Below are 7,456 nucleotides of genomic sequence, written 5' to 3' on the forward strand. Positions count from 1 at the left end.
TAAAGTACAACATTTAATGTTAAATAATAAAACATAAAATTAAATATAATAATAACAATAATTTATTATGATATTTTTTTTCAGCTCCCATTGTCTTTTGAGTTTCTCACATATTGTACTAATCTTTCATGCTTACATATTTTCTTTTGTTATTGAAGAAAAAAAAAGTTAGACATGAACTCATTATTTCTATCCTCATTTTTCATATATTATCTTTCATTGTTAAAGAAAAAAAAGTAAGTCACTCTTGTCTCACTTGATAGTGAAATATTTGTTTAATATTTAATACTATTTTTTATATCATGACCCACCCTTTTATATATTTTGTTTTATGAATATAAAAGAAGAAAATAATGTATTATATGATTTTTCATAGTTGAGTTTTAATTGTGACTTGATTGTCATAACTTTATTTTAGTAATAATGTCTCAGTTCTTGATTAGATTATGATAAATTATTTTTTTGTCTTAAACTTCTTTTTTAAATATGTATATATGAAAAACAAAAGAACAAATTAATTTTAGAAGTGATAAAGAGAAACTACCGATGAAGATGAAAACAGGACAATATGGTTTCTAGTCGCATAATAATGAAATGAAAGTTTGTAAAGACTTTTGAATCAATTTATGCATATGAATAAAATGGAAGATGGATATTTTGCAGATAATATGGTTATTTATATTGGAAAAAAAATAGTTGAAAAACTTAGTTATGACTCAATTATTGATGTGTTCAAGATATGAAAAAACAGTGGGCAAATTATGTATTTATTTTTATATAATCAGTGGAAATAATTAAATATATAAATTGAGTATATTATTTTGGCTTCCTAAAAAATTTTGGTCAAGATCCATCGCTACTTCTTTGCATCTTCCATGTTGAACTTTTTAAGGAGTTCTCTAACGTACTTAGTTTGATGAATGAATATATGATTCTTAGCTTATTTAATTTGAAAATCGAGGAAAAACATTAACTCTCCCATCATACTCACATAGTGGTTCTTTTGTAGCACCGAAAATGATGCTATCTACGTATATTTGCACCAATATGAATTCATTAGAGTAATCTTTTCTAAATAATGTGATGTCTATGTGATCTTTAGTAAATTCATTCTAAGTTAGGAAAATACTTAATATATCATACCAAGTTCTAAGAGCTTGTTTCAAACAATATAAGGATTTATTGAGCTTATAAACATGATCTGGATGTTCTGAATCCTCCAAACCAGGGAGTTATTCTACATACACTTCTTCCTTGATAATTCCATTTAAGAATAAACTTTTTACATCATTTGTTATAGTTTTGTATTGTTGTTGCAACAAATGAAAGTAATATGCATATAACTTCTAATCTATCAATAAGAGCATTGGTTTTAGTATAGTTAATACCTTCCTGTTAAGAGTAACCTTTAGCTACTAGTCTAGCATTATTTTTAACAACTTTACCTTGCTCGTTAAGCTTGTTTCTATATGCCCATTTTTCTCCAATGATATTTTTATTTCGGATAGGACTCAAAAGTTTCCAGACGTCATTCTTTTCAAATTGGTCTAGGCTCAATTTTAGATATCATTGTTTAATGATCTTTGAGCTTGTTGTTACTACTTTCATGGGATCATCTAAGGAAACTTTATGCAACTGGATTCCACATTTGAATTTTTAGAATAATAATATTGTTCAATCAATCAAATAATTCATTCATCAATTACATAAAATATTCCCTTAATGCTCATATTGTTAGACTATTTGATTTTGAAAACTTTCTTCTTTGAGAATGCAATTATCATAAGATAATTTTCTTGAACGTTACAATTCATATCATTTAATCTATGTTAGAGACACTTAGATTAGAATATCAAAATGATTAATCAAAGATAAAAATATATATCAGACCATAAAAGGACATTAAAACCATTTATATGTTTAGATCTTTTACTACCTTGGTCGTCTAATAACTGAAGCTGCCTTAGGTCTTCTAACCCTTTGGGTTGTCTAATACCTTGGTCATCTAATACCTTAGTCATCTAACATAATGACTTAGGTTGTCTAAAGACTTGGTCATCCAATGCTTTAAACCTGATGATTACTACTGTTAGACTCTTCTAACACCTTGACTAGTCTAATGCTAAGACTTGGCTTTTGAGTTTACCAAACTTCTTGCTTTCGTTGACACACATCATGTATTAATATTAATCATTGAAGCACCTGCAAACAATAATATATATCATATATTTTGATCTTCAAGCCATATTGAATAATTCCTTAACTTTACTATATCTGTTAGACATTCTCTCTTATTCGTCTAACACAACATCACTTCTAACCAAAGATTTACTTTGTCTAATATAGTATTTTGTTATATCAACATGAATACTTTTATTTGTTGTCTATATTCTTCTACAACCATGCTTTCTTGTGTTATAGTCGATCGAGCTTATCCATCAACTGCCTATCATAATAGAAGGGCACATGTCTTCTCATCAGGACGATCTTAAACTCATTCCACTATCTAATCAAAAGACTATTACACAATCTTGGGTCCTTAAACAAGGAAGTCAATTAGTACATTGCATGCCCCTAAAAGCTTAAGGTGCCATGTGTACCTTTTTTCTTAACCGATATGGTGGCATTCATAGACCTATTCAACCTTCATCTCCAAATCTATATAGTCTTCTATATTGTATTTTCAATGAAAGAGAGGAAGTTCTACTTTAGGTTATGAGGTTAATGTTCTCTAGGACCTATTATGATGCTTAGGTAGGGGTTGTTTATAGTAATTATCATGGTGATGAATATTATACATTCCAACTTCACTTTGAGAGTGAGAGTCCTTGTAAGACCCGTGGAAATTAATTAATTAATAAATGAGGGTGGTGGGAACTTTGATGTCATTAAATGTTAATTGGTATGATGTGGAAAAGTACTAGTTCAAGTGGTTGAGAGTACTTTGTTTGTGTGAGAGGACTTGGGTTCAAGTCCTATGTATGCCATTTATGTGTTGTTTGGATTATTATTATTTTGATAATATATTTGTGCCTAGTGAGTGATAGTATAATCATATGATTATAATAATTATCAATAAATATGAATTGGCATGATGGTTGTGCTTTGGCCTCCTGAGTGGATGGTCACAGGTTCAAACTTTGATGGCATGAAGTAGACTTTATATTTTTTTGCTAAAAGGCTATTTTAGGGGAAAAGAAAGGGTTTTGGCAGTGTTGTTAATTGGCTTTTGAGAGGAGAACGAATTTTGAGACTGTGAGAAGAGAAGTGAGTGCTATTGGGAGAAGACTTGAGAGAAAGGACTAGGCTATTTGGGAAATTGGAGAAGAACCCTCAAAGGCTATCAATTTGTGCAAGGATCCCAAGTTAGGGGAAGATGTCCTTATGTGTATATAAATTATGCTTTGTGAATCTGAGTTCTCTATTCTCAATTAAATTCTGTATGACATGAATTTCGTAATATATGTACTATGATTGAGAATTGGTTGGTTTGATGTTGGGTGTAAAGCCTTTTTGTGTTTTATATGAATGAGATGAGGGTTTTGGTAGTGTATTGGTTGGTTATGGTCCAACCTCTAATTTTGGTGATTCAACTGTGATGAATGTAACGTCCTAGCCGAAAATTACTTATTAAAATAAATAAGGATATAAATAAAATAACAACCTCATTTATTTATCATCAAGTCCCAAAAACGCCGGAAAATTTAAATTTAGATAACCAACGCGTCATTACAATTAATACAAAGATGAGTCGCATCATTCATATTACTAACAAAAGTGTCTAAAAATTATTACAATTAAATCCATAGGCAACATAGTAACTAGTAATAAAATCCCAGAGATATTCCCACTCCGTCTCTAAGCATCTGCCTACTCACCTGCATCAACATCTGCTCCTATGTAACAAGTTACATGATCATCGCCACACACACACAGATAGGGTGAGCTCATTTAAGTAAAATCAACAATATAATATTTAATACCATATTAACAAATGTAAACCCAGAATAGTGCACTTTCCCCTTTTTCCTTTCACAATTTTACTTCCAACACTTGCCTTTAGACGTCTATCCATTCTATACCCTTTAAGTGAGAACAATGATCGATCTTCGCCGCACGAGTGTCCACTCGCCCCTCCGACTACAGACCACCACCTGACAGTCCACACGTGGGAATAACCTTGCCCCAGCATCTCACCGTGACACCAAGTGGAGCTCCTCGAAACAAACATAAAGTTTGTAGCTGTTCCAGACTACCAAAACTCTATCAGAATCACTCTGAAGAGGGCAATCACCCAAACCTCGCCGTACGAGCCACAACTCGCACACTCCACTGGACTTCCTAAACCACCAGGCTACAACCTAGAGTGGTCACGTGTTACCCCAATACAAGATACACTCGTAACTGGGCCCCCAGCCAAAGCATCGCATTATGAACATCCCTTAAAGCGGTGTAGAAAACTTTCCTCGCGCACCATCACTGGACCAAAACCGCTTAGCGCGCATCACACGCCGCTAGGCGAAACTTTGCTCTAGACCGCTTGGCGGGTATCACACACCGCCAGGTGCCAAACGCCTGCAGAATCCCTCTACATCGTCACCGCCTGGTGGACTGCGCCCTACCGCCATGCGCCACTCGTCGCCACCGCCTGGCGCACCTGTCTCACGCCACCAAGCGCTAGTCTCCTTCTAGCCCTTCTATTGTTCTAGTCCGCCTATCGGAACCCTCTCTACCATCAGGCGCCACGCGTCAACAGTGGCCACTGCCACTGATTTGTGTTCCGTCCGCCTGGCGGCTCTCACACGCCGCCAAGCGCTATACCAGTAGTGCACTGCTACTGGTTTATTGGCACTTTAACAGTTTTCCCTTAAAGAATCCAAATCACACCACATACAAACTTGTAGTACAATTATTGCACTCCATTCACAATTCTATACTAATTTACAAAACATTCAATCCATAAAATTATAGTACGCTTATGGCACTTCAGGTTTAATTCTATAACTAGCTTACCAAATTCACAAAAGTCAAACAACAAAATTTGCAATGTATCTCATACCTTAGAGGACTCAAATATTGTACATGCAATCCAAATCATACCAATATCACTTTCAGACATCTAACCATGTTTTCCCAATTGAATGTCACATTCTATTTCATGCTCATCATTTTTACCTCTTTGACCAAACCCAAAGTCATCCATTTCATATTATAATGTCTTGTTTACAATTTACAATTTACAATTAAAGATAATACCAGTACCCCAGGCATGACCAAGCACTCCCAATTCCAGTACATACTATCATGTTGCAGTAACACCATTATACTCATCATACAAAAATTAACTGCATTCATTAAAACATTATTCATATATACCCTATGCCAGAAATTCATCAGTTTGATGCTTACTAACCCCCCAACACTAACATAATCCGAAATTCCCCCATTTCATCCAAGAATACAACAATTCATCACGCAAACAGTAATATTCATCATAGTCATCAAATAAACTGAACTCCATCCAGTCCCCAACATAAACCCTAACCCTTAATTTGTATAAAATTGATGCATTCAACATAACCATAACTGCACAACCAAATATAATCATCAAGATTTGTATTCCAGTATGAGATCATCACAGCAAAATCACATTTATCACAAAATACTCAAAACAGCGAAAAATCCCGAAATCATGCTCGCGTCGCCTGGCGATTCATACTCTGTCGCCCGGCGGTTCATGAAGAAAAACCCAGAAACTGGGTCTGCACCTTGTGTCGCCTGGCAGTCAGACGCGACCCGCCAGGCGGTTTCTGGAAAATTTCCAGAAACCCGATTCCATCTCTGATTTTTTTCCATGTAAGTGTAACCCAACCCCGCATACATCACGATTCAATCAATGGTAAATAAATTAACATCAAACAAAGCAATGGGAACTCCCCTAACTTGGAATTCCTTCGCTTAAAATGAAACGCTTGCGTTCCTTCCTTGAATTCCAACAATTCCTCAAGCTCTCCCGCTGTCTAGCCCTTCAATCCCACTCCCCACTCACTATTTCTCTCTGAATTCGTACAACCCTTAATACCCCAATTGTGCAGACTCCAAAACCCTTCTCTCTCACACAATTAGCCTTTTAAATATGGACTTACTTAAGGTTAAATTGCTATAAAACGAATTTTGCCATAAATCTCTCATTAACCTCCCTTAATGACCTATTACCTTCTGTTTTCCAGCCACCCCTTGCTGGCATACACCCTAGGGTTTACGTGCCTCTTCATGTGCATGCTATAGTAAATTTTAGCAAAAAGAAAATACTTTGTTCAAACCAAGGTTTGAACCCATCACCACACAATTCCATTCAAATGTACAACCAATTCAACCAAGTCATATTACATGATAATATTCACACATAAAACATTATATCCTTACCTATCACACCCAAGCATCTAAAAAAAAATTACTAAAAATTAAATAACACACAATTGACATACATAGGACTCGAACCCAAGTCCTCTCACACAATCAAAGTACTCTCAACCATTTGAGCTAGTACTTTTCCATGTCATGAAGGTTAGTATTTAATGCCATAAAGGCTTCTCCTACCCGCATTTATTAAATAATTATTTATTTAATTATTTAAATTTCATGGGTCTTACAATGACACCTTGCTAATATGGTATGATAGTTGATATAGATTGAATGAAAATTGGTTGAATTGTATATTGGCTTGGTTGTGGTTGATTTCAGGAGCGAACAAGGAAGAACTTCTGCAATTTTTGCTCAAGCGAGTTACTCTCGCCTAAGCAAGAGTTGCAGAATCTCGTTCCCAGTTTCGGTTCGCGCGTTTCGCTTAGGCGGCTAGTGTCAGTGTTGAGAGATAGGTTCTCTCGCTCAGGCGAGCATGGCTCGCCTCAGCGAGGTCGCAATGAGACCTGATGCAGTTTACGTCGAATTCTCGTCCAAGTGAGGGGCTGTGTGGTTTGAGCGAACGAAGGTCTCGCTCAGCGAGACGGGCTCGCCTAAGCGAGATGATATGGTGAAGCCACTGTTTGATACTCGCTCAGGCGAGGTGGTTTAGCTTAAGTGAGGCTGATGGACTAGCTTGGGCAAAGACCCTTGGCTTAAGCGAGTATTTTGAGAATTCTATGCTTGTGTGTGCTGTTTGAGATGGTTTGATTATCATTTCCTAAATTATAGGTATTATATGCTTGTGTTTGTGGTGTTTGGGCTTGGATGACTAAGTCCATAGGACGTTGGGATGTGCTTGGTTTGAGTTGCGAGCGAGGAGTTCGTGATGGGTGGACCGCATGCAGAATGTGAACAAATTAGTTCACCGGAGGTACTCTCGTTGGGATGAGTGAGCAAGGGAGTTCATCTCATGCTCAACTTGAGAATGCTATGAGCGAAGGAGTTCATAGTAGGAAAGGTGGGTATGCGTGTCCGGGTCCGAGCGAGGAGT

Source organism: Vigna unguiculata, chromosome 1, assembly GCF_004118075.2.
Source record: "Vigna unguiculata cultivar IT97K-499-35 chromosome 1, ASM411807v1, whole genome shotgun sequence".
NCBI classification, from domain to species: domain Eukaryota; kingdom Viridiplantae; phylum Streptophyta; class Magnoliopsida; order Fabales; family Fabaceae; genus Vigna; species Vigna unguiculata.